Genomic DNA, 11,320 nt, shown 5'->3' with positions numbered 1-11,320 from the left:
TGGTGCCACTGGGGGCACAAAAGGAGGCTGGATATGCAGCACTCCCTTTACAAAAGTCTGGACTTCTGGGAGAGAAGCCAATTCCTTCTGAAAGAAAATTGATAGGGCCGAAATCTGTACCTTAATGGAGCATAACTTTAGGCCCATATCCACTCCTGTCTGTAGAAAGTGGAGAAAACGGCCCAGATGGAAATCCTCAGTAGGAACATTCTTGGCTTCACACCAAGATACATACTTCCTCCAGATGCGGTGATAATGTTTCGCCGTCACCTCCTTCCTAGGCTTAATCAGAGTAGGGATGACTTCCTCCGGAATACCCTTCCCCGCTAGGATTTGGTGTTAAACCGCCATGCCGTCAAACGTAACCGCGGCAAGTCTTGGAACACGCAGGGCCCCTTCTGCAACAGGTCTTCCCTGAGAGGAAGAGGCCACAGATCTTCTGTGAGCATTTCCTGAAGATCTGAATACCAGGCCCTTCGAGGCCAATCTGGAACAATGAGTATTGTCTGCACTCTTTTTCGTCTTATGATTCTCAGTATTTTTGAGATAAGTGGAAGAGGAGGGAACACATAGACCGACTGAAACACCCATGGTGTCACCAGGGCGTCCACCGCTACTGCCTAAGGGTCCCTTGACCTGGCACAATACCTCCGAAGCTTCTTGTTGAGGTGTGACGCCATCATGTCTATTTGTGGAAGTCCCCACTGACTTGTTATCTCTGCAAAAACTTCCTGATGAAGTCCCCACTCTCCTGGATGGAGATCGTGCCTGCTGAGGAAGTCTGCTTCCCAGTTGTCCACTCCCGGAATGAAGACCGCTGACAGAGCGCTTACGTGATTTTCCGCACAGCGAAGAATCCTGGTGGCTTCCGCCATTGCCACTCTGCTCCTTGTCCCGCCTTGGCGGTTTACATAAGCCACAGCTGTGACGTTGTCTGATTGAATCAGAACCGGTAGGTCGCGAAGAATATTCTCCGCTTGTCGTAGGCCGTTGTATATGGCCCTCAATTCCAGTACGTTGATGTGTAGACAAGCCTCCTGGCTTGACCATAGTCCCTGAAAATTTCTTCCTTGTGTGACTGCTCCCCATCCTCGGAGGCTCGCGTCCGTGGTCACCAGAACCCAGTCTTGAATGCCGAACCTGCGACCCTCGAGAAGGTGAGCACTCTGTAGCCACCACAGGAGAGACACCCTGGCCCTGGGGGACAGGCTTATTTTCCGATGTATTTGTAGATGGGACCCCGACCACTTGTCCAGAAGGTCCCACTGAAACGTCCTCGCATGGAACCTGCCGAAGGGGATGGCCTCGTAGGTCGCCACCATTTTTCCCAGTACTCGAGTGCATTGATGGACTGACACTCTTTTCGGTTTTAACAGGAATCTGACCATGTTCTGGAGTTCCTGGGCTTTTTCCATTGGGAGAAAAACCCTCTTTAGTTCCGGGTCCAGAATCATGCCTAAGAAAGATAGCCGAGTCGTTGGAATCAACTGTGACTTTGGTAGATTTAGAATCCAGCCATGCTGCTGCAGCACTCTCAGGGAGAGCGACACGCTTTTCTGCAATTGATCTCTCGAACTCGCTTTTATCAGGAAATCGTCCAAGTACGGGATAATTGTGACTCCCAGTCTGCGCAGGAGCACCATAATTTCCGCCATTACTTTGGTAAAAATCCTCGGGGCCGTGGAAAGCCCAAATGGCAATGTCTGAAACTGGTACAGTCCTGTACAGCGAATCTCAGGTATGCCTGATGAGGGTGATATATGGGGACATGAAGGTATGCATCCTTTATGTCTAGTGACACCATAAAATTTCCCCCTTCCAGGCTGGAGATAACTGCCCGGAGCGATTCCATCTTGAATTTGAGCTTTTTGAAGTACAGGTTTAGGGATTTTAAATTTAGAATGGGTCTGACCGAGCCATCCGGTTTCGGGACCACAAATAGGGTTGAATAGTACCCCTTCCCCTGCTGAACTAGGGGAACCTCGACAACCACTTGTTGTTGACACAGTTTTTAAATTGCAGCTAAAACTATCTCCCTTTCTGGGGAAGAAGCTGGTAAAGCCGATTTGAAAAATCGGCGAGGAGGCACGTCTTCGAATTCCAGCTTGTAGCCTTGGGATACAATTTCCATTGCCCAAGGATCCACGTCTGACTGAACCCAGACGTGGCTGAAGAGTCGAAGACGTGCCCCCACCGGTGCGGACTCCCTCAGTGGAGCCCCAGCGTCATGCAGTGGATTTAGTAGAAACCGGGGAGGACTTCTGCTACTGGGAACTAGCCGTAGCAGGCATTCTTTTCCCTCTACCCTTACCTCTGGTGAGGAAGGAAGAGCCCCGACCTCTTCTAGACTTATGCGACCGAAAGGACTGCATCTGATATTGTGGTGTTTTCTTTTGCTGTGGGGGAACATAAGGTAAAAAAATAAGATTTTAAACCTACCGGTAAATCTTTTTCTCCTAGTCCGTAGATGATGCTGGGGACTCCGTAAGGACCATGGGGTATAGACGGGCTCCGCAGGAGACATGGGCACCTAAATGAACTTTCTAGTATGGTGTGTACTGGCTCCTCCCTCTATGCCCCTCCTCCAGTTAGAGAACTGTGCCCAGAGGAGATGGACAATACGAGGAAAGGATTTTGTTAATCTAAGGGCAAGATTCATACCAGCCCACACCAATCATACCATATAACCTGGAATACACCTAACCAGTTAACAGTATGAACAAACAACAGTATCGGTCCAAGACCGATTCTAACTGTAACATAACCCTTATGTAAGCAATAACTATATACAAGTCTTGCAGATTTTCCGCACTGGGACGGGCGCCCAGCATCCTCTACGGACTAGGAGAAAAAGATTTACCGGTAGGTTTAAAATCTTATTTTCTCTTACGTCCTAGAGGATGCTGGGGACTCCGTAAGGACCATGGGGTTTATACCAAAGCTCCCAATCGGGCGGGAGAGTGCGGATGACTCTGCAGTACCGACTGAGCAAATGCTAGGTCCTCATCAGCCAGGGTATCAAACTTGTAGAATTTAGCAAAAGTGTTTGACCCCGACCAAGTTGCTGCTCGGCATAGCTGTAATGCCGAGACGCCCCGGGCAGCCGCCCAAGAAGAGCCCACCTTCCTAGTGGAATGGGCCTTTACTGAATGCGGTAACGGCAATCCAGCCGTAACATAAGCCTGCTGAATCGTGTTACAGATCCAGAGAGCAATAGTCTGCTTCGAAGCAGGCGCGCCAATCTTGTTGGCAGCATACAGGACAAACAATGCATCTGTTTTCCTAATTCTAGCCGTCCTGGCTACATACATTTTTAGGCCCTGACTACATCTAGGACATGGAATCCTCCAAGTCACTCATAGCCACAGGCACCACTATAGGTTGGTTCATATGAAATGAAGACACCACTTTGAGTAAAAATTGAGGATGAGTCCTCAATTCCGCTCTATCCACATGAAAAATCAAGTAAGGGCTCTTGTAAGACAAGGCCGCCAATTCTGACACACGCCTCGCAGATGCCAAGGCTAACAACATGACCACCTTCCAGGTGAGAAATTTTAACTCCACCATTTTAAGGGGTTCAAACCAGTGTGATTTAAGAAACTGCAACACCACGTTCAGGTCCCATGGTGCCACTGGGGGCACAAAAGGAGGCTGGATGTGCAGTACTCCTTTTACAAAAGTCTGGACTTCTGGAAGAAAAGCCAATTCCTTCTGAAAGAATATTGACAAAGCCGAAATCTGTACTTTAACAGAGCCTAACTTTAGGCCCATATCCACTCCTGTCTGTAGGAAGTGGAGAAAACGACCCAGATGGAAATCTTCCGTAGGAGCATTCTTGGTTTCACACCAAGAGACATATTTCCGCCAGATACAGTGATAATGTTTTGACGTCACCTCCTTCCTAGCCTTTATTAGAGTAGGTATGACCTCCTCCGGAATACCCTTCTGCGCTAGGATCCGGCGTTCAACCGCCATGCCATCAAACGTAACCGCGGTAAGTCTTGGTACAGACAGGGCCCCTGCTGTAACAGGTCCTCTCTTAGAGGAAGAGGCCAAGGATCTTCTGTGAGCATCTACTGAAGATCTGAGTACCAGGCCCTTCGAGGCCAGTCTGGAACAATGAGTATTGTCTGTACTCTTTTTCGTCTTATGATCCTCAACACTTTTGTGGTGAGAGGAAGCGGAGGAAACACATAGACCGACTGGAACACCCATGGCGTTACCAGAGCGTCTACTGCTATTGCCTGAGGGTCCCGGGACCTGGAACAATACCTCCAAAGCTTCTTGTTGAGGCGTGACGCCATCATGTCTATTTGAGGAACTCCCCAGAGACCCGTTATCTCTGACAGAGCGCTTACGTGATTTTCCGCCCAGCGAAGAATCCTGGTGGCTTCCGCCATCGCGACTCTGCTTCTTGTCCCGCCTTGACGGTTCACATGAGCTACTGCTGTGACATTGTCTGATTGAATCAGAACCGGTAGGTTGCGAAGAAGATTCTCCGCTTGTCGAAGGCCGTTGTATATGGCCCTTAGCTCCAACACGTTGATGTGTAGACAGGACTCCTGGTCTGACCATAGTCCCTGAAAATTTCTTCCTTGGGTGACTGCTCCCCATCCTCGGAGGCTCGCGTCCGTGGTTACCAGGATCCAGTCCTGAATGCCGAGGGTGGTATTCATGTGACCGCCGGTCAGCTGACCGACAGTCACATGACCTCCTCCACCAGTCCGACGGGTCACTGTCCCGATGGTCGGCATGCCAACCAACAGGGACTATTTCCACTCGTGGGTGTCCACGACACCCATAGAGTGGGAATAGAACCCATGGCGACCGCAGGTCACCACCGAGCCCGCAGCGCGGCGAGCCCGCAAGGGGCTTGCTGCACTCGCCCCTCCCTGCCGGGATCCCGGCGTCGGTATGCTGCCGGGATCCCAGCGTCGGTAAGCTGATCGGCGGTCAGGAGACCGCCGGTCAGCCGTACTACACCCAATGCCGAACCTGCGACCCTCTAGAAGGTGAGCACTTTGTAGCCACCATAGAAGTGACACCCTGGCCCTGGGGGACAGTGTTATTTTTTGATGTAATTGTAGATGGGACCCGGACCATTTGTCCAGAAGATCCCATTGAAACGTCCTTGCATGGAACCTGCCGAAGGGAATGGCCTCGTAAGTTGCCACCATTTTCCCCAGAACCCGAGTGCATTGATGAGCTGACACTCTTTTCGGCTTTAGTAGTTCTCGGACCATGTTCTGGAGGTCCTGGACTTTTTCCAACGGGAGGAAAACTTTCCTTTGTTCCGTGTCCAGTATCATGCCTAGGAACGGTAGTCGAGTTGTCGGAACCAACTGTGACTTTGGTAGATTGAGAATCCACCCATGTTGTTGAAGCACTCTCTGAGAGAGTGACACGTTCTCCAGTAATTGCTCTCTTGATCTCGCTTTTATCAGGAGATCGTCCAAGTATGGGATAATTGTGACTCCTCGCTTGCGCAGGATCACCATCATTTCCGCCATTATCTTGGTAAAAATCCTCGGGGCCGTGGACAGCCCAAACGGCAACGTCTGAAACTGTTAATGACAATCCTGTACCGCGAATCGCAGGTACTCCTGATGAGAGGGATATATGGGGACATGAAGGTAAGCATCCTTTATGTCCAGTGACACAATAAAATCCCCCCTTCCAGGCAGGCTATCACCGCTCGGAGCGATTCCATCTTGAATTTGAATCTTTTCAGGTACAGGTTCAGGGATTTTAGGTTTGAAATGGGCCTTACCGAACCATCCGGCTTCGGAACTACAAATAGGGTTGAATAATGTCCTTTCCCTGTTGGCTCAGGGGAACCCTGATAATCACTCGCTGTTGACATAGCATTTGAATTGCAGCTAGCACTACTTCCCGCTCTGGGGTAGAAGCTGGTAAGGCCGACTTGAAAAATCGGCGTGGGGGCACCTCTTCGAATTCCAGCTTGTAGCCCTGGGAGACTATTTCTATCACCCAAGGGTCCACGTCTGACTGAACCCAGACTTGGCTGAAGAGTCGAAGGCGTGCCCCCACCTGTGCGGACTCCCGCAGGGGAGCCCCAGCGTCATGCGGTAGACTTAGCGGAAGCCGGGGAGGACTTCTGCTCTTGGGAACCAGCCGCAGCAGGTGTCCTCTTGCCTCTACCCTTACCTCTGGCGAGGAAAGAGGAGCCCCGACCTCTTCTGGATCTATGCGACCGAAAGGACTGCATCTGATATTGTGGGGGTTTCTTTTGCTGTTGGGGAACAAAAGGTAAAAAGGTCGACTTACCCGCGGTAGCTGTAGAGATCAGGTCCGCGAGGCCGTCCCCAAACAATACATCACCTTTGTAAGGTAAAACCTCCATATGCCTTTTTGAGTCTGCATCCCCCGTCCATTGGCGGATCCATAAGGCTCTTCTTGCCGAAATAGCCATAGCATTGGCTCTTGAACCCAGTAAACCAATGTCTCTTTGAGCGTCCCTCATATATAAGACTGCGTCCTTAATATGAGCTAATGTTAACAAAATTGTATCCCTATCTAGGGTATCAAGGTCAGCTGACAGTGTATCCGTCCAAGCTGCTACTGCACTACATACCCATGCCGACGCAATTGCCGGTCTAAGCAAAGTACCAGTATGAGTGTAGATAGACTTTAGTGTAGTCTCTTGCCTGCGGTCCGCAGGTTCCTTGAGGGCCGCTGTGTCAGGGGACGGTAGCGCCACCTTCTTGGAAAGGCGTGTTAAGGCTTTGTCCACTGTGGGAGAGGATTCCCAACGTACCCTGTCCTGTGTAGGGAAAGGGTACGCCATAAGAACCCTTTTGGGAATCTGCAGTTTCTTATCTGGAGTTTCCCATGCTTTTTCACATAACTCATTAATTTCATGGGAAGGAGGAAAGTTTATAACTTGTTTCTTTCCCTTAAACATGTGTATCCTCGTGTCGGGCACCGAGGGCTCATCAGTGATATGTAACACATCTTTTATTGCAATAATCATGCACTGAATACTTTTTGTCACCCTGGGGTGCAATCTTGCTTCATCATAGTCGACACTGGAATCAGAGTCCGTGTTGGTATCTGTGTCCCTTATTTGTGAGAAGGGACGTTTCTGAGACCCCGACGGGTCCTGTGAGTCGGTATAATCCGTAGATTGATTACCTGCCGACGCACTGGACTCTGCTTTGTCCAGTCTTTTATGCAGTGAAGCTACACCAGCATTTACCATATGCCACATATCCATCCAATCCTGAGTCGGCACCGCCGACTGAGACACACCACTCATCTGTTCCACCTCCTCTTTGGATAAGCCTTCCGTTTCAGACATGCTGACACACATACCGACACCCCACACACACTGGGATATATCTATAAGGGGACAATTCCCTAAAGAAGGCCCTTTGGAGAGACAGAGAGTATGCCAGCACACACCAGCGCCAAATGACCCAGGGGAAAAAAAAAACCCAGATAGCGCTTTTATATATATATATAAATGTATATAGATTTCCCCACTCACTGCGCCTTAATTATGTGCCCCCCTCTCTTTTTTTCAGCCGTCTGATGCTCAGCAGGGGAGAGTCCGGGGAGCCAGCGTTCTCTGCAGCCTCTGTGGAGAAAATGGCGCTGGTTAATGCTGAGGGATCAAGCTCCGCCCCCTCGCACGGCGGGCTTCGGTCCCGCTCGTGAATTTGAAAAAAATGGCGGGGATCCGTAGTTTACTGCCTCCGCAGCCTAACTACATACTTTTTTTGCCTAAAACGAGGTTTATTGCTGCCCAGGGCGCCCCCTGCACCCATCAGTGCCATGTGTGTGTAAGTGTGGGAGCAATATCGCGCAGCTTCCTGCTGCGCGCTTACCTCATGAAGATCTGAAGTCTTCTGCCGCCTGATGTCTTCTTATGTCTGACATACTAACCCGGCTTCTTTTTTCCGGCATCTGTGAGGACGGCGGCGCGGCTCCGGGACGAACCCCAGGGTGAGACCTGTGTTCCGACTCCCTCTGGAGCTAATGGTGTCCAGTAGCCTAAGAAGCAGAGCCCTTAACTCTTAAGAAGTGGGTCTGCTTCTCTTCCCTCAGTCCCACGATGCAGGGAGTCTGTTGCCAGCAGAGCTCCCTGAAAATAAAAAAACCTAACAAAATTCTTTTTACAGAAAACTCAGGAGAGCTCCTGTAATGCACCATATCTCCTCTGGGCACAAGATCTATCTGAGGTCTGGAGGAGGGGCATAGAGGGAGGAGCCAGTGCACACCATACTAAAAAGTTCTTTTAGGTGCCCATGTCTCCTGCGGAGCCCGTCTATACCCCATGGTCCTTACGGAGTCCCCAGCATCCTCTAGGACGTAAGAGAAAGTAGATTTACCCGCGGTAGCTGTGGAAACCAGGTCCGCGAGACCTTCCCCAAATAAAACCTCACCCTTGTAAGGCAAAACTTCCATATGCCTCTTTGAGTCGGCATCACCCGTACATTGGCGGGTCCACAGGGCTCACCTAGCAGAAATCGCCATGGCGTTGGCTCTCGAACCTAGCAGCCCAACGTCTCTCTGAGCGTGTCTCATATATAAGACTGCGTCTTTAATGTGACCTAAGGTCAATAAAATGGTATCCCTATCTAGGATATCAATGTCAGCTGACAAGGTATCTGCCCAAGCTGCTACAGCGCTACAAACCCAAGCCGACGTTATTGCCGGTCTGAGCAAGGCACCCGTATGTGTATAAATTGATTTTAAGGTAGTCTCCTGTCTGCAATCAGCAGGATCCTTGAGGGCTGCCGTGTCTGGAGACGGTAGCGCCACCTTTTTGGACAAGCGCGTTAAAGCCTTGTCCACCCTGGGTGAGGATTCCCACCGTAACCTGTCCTGTGCAGGGAAAGGATACGCCATAAGAATTCTCTTGGGAATCTGCAGTTTCTTGTCTGGAGTTTCCCAAGCTTTTTCAAATAACTCATTCAGCTCATGAGATGGGGGAAAGGTTACCTCAGGTTTCTTTTCCTTAAACATGCATACCCCCGTGTCAGGGACAGAGGGGTCATCTGTGATATGCAAAACATCTTTTATTGCAATAATCATATAATGAATACTTTTGGTCACCCTTGGGTGTAACCTCGCATCATCGTAGTCGACACTGGAGTCAGAATCCGTGTCGGTATCAGTGTCTGCTACTTGGGACAGTGGACGTTTCTGAGACCCTGAAGGGCCCTGTGACATTCAAAGCCATGGATTGACTCCCTGTGTTATCCCTGGACTCTGCTTTGTCCAATCTCTTATGTAATAAAGACACATTTGCATTTAAAACATTCCACATATCCAACCAATCAGGTGTCGGCGTTGCCGACGGAGACACCACAATCATCTGCTCCACCTCCTCCTTAGACGAGCCTTCCGCTTCAGACATGCCAACACACACGTACCGACACCCCCACACACTCAGGGATATATCTATATGGAGACAGTCCCCCAATAAGGCCCTTTGGAGAGACAGAGAGAGAGAGTATGCCAGCACACACCCAGCGCCACCGGACACTGGAATAAAATCCCAGTTAGTACTGCGATAATACAAGATCCCTATGTGTAAGTATGGGGGGCAGGGGGGGGGGTTAGATGTGTCAGCATGGAGACAGGAGAGGCGACTGTGACCTATAGCAACAAGAAGCATCCATGGTCTACCTCACATTATCAATTCTGTGGTCTAATTACGCATAAAACATTAAACAGGATCCCTTTAGAATTTATGTATGAGTACAGAATGGATCAGTCAGTGCTCGGGCCCAGCAGCCGGATCACAAGAGGCATGTTAACGTGGGTGGCACTCATTGTCTATCAATAGGATTTGGCCAAATATGATCCAGTCTGCACCAAACAGAACCTTGGGAATTGCACAATTTCATTTCCACATGAGACAGTACTGGCCATTGTGCTACTATTACTGTATGTGTGGCCAGCATAAATCAGCCCAGCCGTACACACAGTCTTGCTCAATTTCCCAGGTTCATATCACCCCGCCATCTTATTTATGGCTGCAAGGCATCTGTCAGTCAGTGACAGAGGGCGGGGCTGTGCTATAAGTGAGAGTTTATCAGTAACAAGATCCCACATGTAGTACGCACTCCATCAGCCCTGCACTCGGCAAAATAAATCGCCTTCTGTAGCACACAATAATTGGAGCTCTCAGCCCGGGCAGCGCCTCTCAGAGCAGTCACTCGGCTCACGCTGCTGCTGCGGATTCCCCGGTCAAATGCAACTGCAAGCATACCCTCCAACATGACCCGCCCCACTAGGTACAAAATGCTCTGTTTCTGGACTTCCCTCTTAATTTATTATTGCCATCACCTGTGAAGAAACAGCTTTCTTACCATTTAACTAGTTCAACACAGGTGATGGAAATCATAAATTAAGAGGGAAGTCCAGAAACAGAGCATTTTGTACCTAGTGGGGCGGGTCATGTTGGAGGGTCTGCTGCAAGATGCCGCAGAGCTCAATCCGAACCCCGGCGGCCCAGCCTCTTGGAACACAGAACGCCACACGCGCGCATGGTAGCACCAGCACGTGACCCGCGGAGGCCAATCATGACGCACGCCAATCAACAGCCGCTCTTTGCTTTTTACCAACAAGTAGAAGGCTCAGTCATTCCCCGCTGTCCCGCCTCCTTCCCGTCAGTCCCGCCTCCTTTCCGTCAGTCCCGCCTCCACGGTCAGTAGTTATATTGTACTCAGTACTGTGCATAATACCATATGGTTAGTAAATATGTAAGAGATATGTAATAGATATGTAATAGATATGACACGTTGGCGTGGTTGCTAGTACAGGAAATGACATAGTTGATTGGCTGCTTCAGTGCTTCTGTATAGTGTATTCCTGAGTCTCCTCTGACAGTTCAGTGTTCTTGGGTTAGCTGTATCCATCAGTTTATCATCTGCTTATATCTCTATTATTATCAGTGCCATAGTGATGTTCTGAGATGCACCTAGCGGTCTCCTATTTGCCATTGTTTCCCCAGGGCTGCCAGATGTGCATACAGTACCTGTTATTGTACGGTGTATATTAGTATGGGATCCGGTCTCTAGGTCGACAAGACTTAGGTCGGCACTGTCTAGGTCGACCACTATTGGTCGACAGTAAGTAGGTCGACTTGGTTTCTAGGTCGACAGGGACTCGAGTTTTTCACATTTTTTTCTGAATTTTTTGAACTATATCATACTTTCCGATCCATGTGGACTACAATTGAGAAGGGTAACCTGTGCCGAGCGCAGCGGTAGGGGAGCGAGGCATCTTGCCCGATGCGAGGGGACACGGTGTACTAATTGGGGTTCCCGGTCACTCTACGAAA

The sequence above is a fragment of the Pseudophryne corroboree genome, chromosome 8, assembly GCF_028390025.1.
Source record: "Pseudophryne corroboree isolate aPseCor3 chromosome 8, aPseCor3.hap2, whole genome shotgun sequence".
NCBI classification, from domain to species: domain Eukaryota; kingdom Metazoa; phylum Chordata; class Amphibia; order Anura; family Myobatrachidae; genus Pseudophryne; species Pseudophryne corroboree.
This window is presented reverse-complemented; position numbering follows the sequence as displayed.